Source organism: Hydra vulgaris, chromosome 05 (genome assembly GCF_038396675.1).
Source record: "Hydra vulgaris chromosome 05, alternate assembly HydraT2T_AEP".
NCBI lineage: Eukaryota > Metazoa > Cnidaria > Hydrozoa > Anthoathecata > Hydridae > Hydra > Hydra vulgaris.
The window spans coordinates 1,602,501-1,603,013 of NC_088924.1; positions in this window are offsets into that span (position 1 = coordinate 1,602,501).

The window sequence follows — 513 nt, forward strand, 5'->3', positions numbered from 1 at the left end:
CGGCATCCCAGGTAGAAACATTTTACTATCCTAACAAATTAGAAGAATTTTTTTATAATTATACAAAAAGCAATAAGTTTGATCAACTAAGAATTCTTCATATAAATATCAGAAGCCTAAACCGCAATTTTGAAAATCTTCTCAATTTGTTACAAGAAACCAACAATTTTTTTAATATTATTTGTTTAACCGAAAGCTGGATAACTGAAAAAGATTTAAAAACTACTTCAAATTTTAATCTTCCTTACTTTGATTTAATTTCTCAAGAGAGACTTATCAATAAACGCGGTGGAGGAGTTCTTATTTATGTAAAGAAAAATATTGCGCATTATATTAGGAATGATTTGAGTGTTTCTGACGGCGACAAAGAAATTTTAACTATTGAAATTCTAAACAATCAATCACAAAACATTTTACTGAGCTGTTGCTATAGGCCCCCAAATGGTGTGGCCGAAAACATGAGCATGTATTATGAAGAAAACCTTTTCAAAATAGGCATTCTTGAAAAAAAAA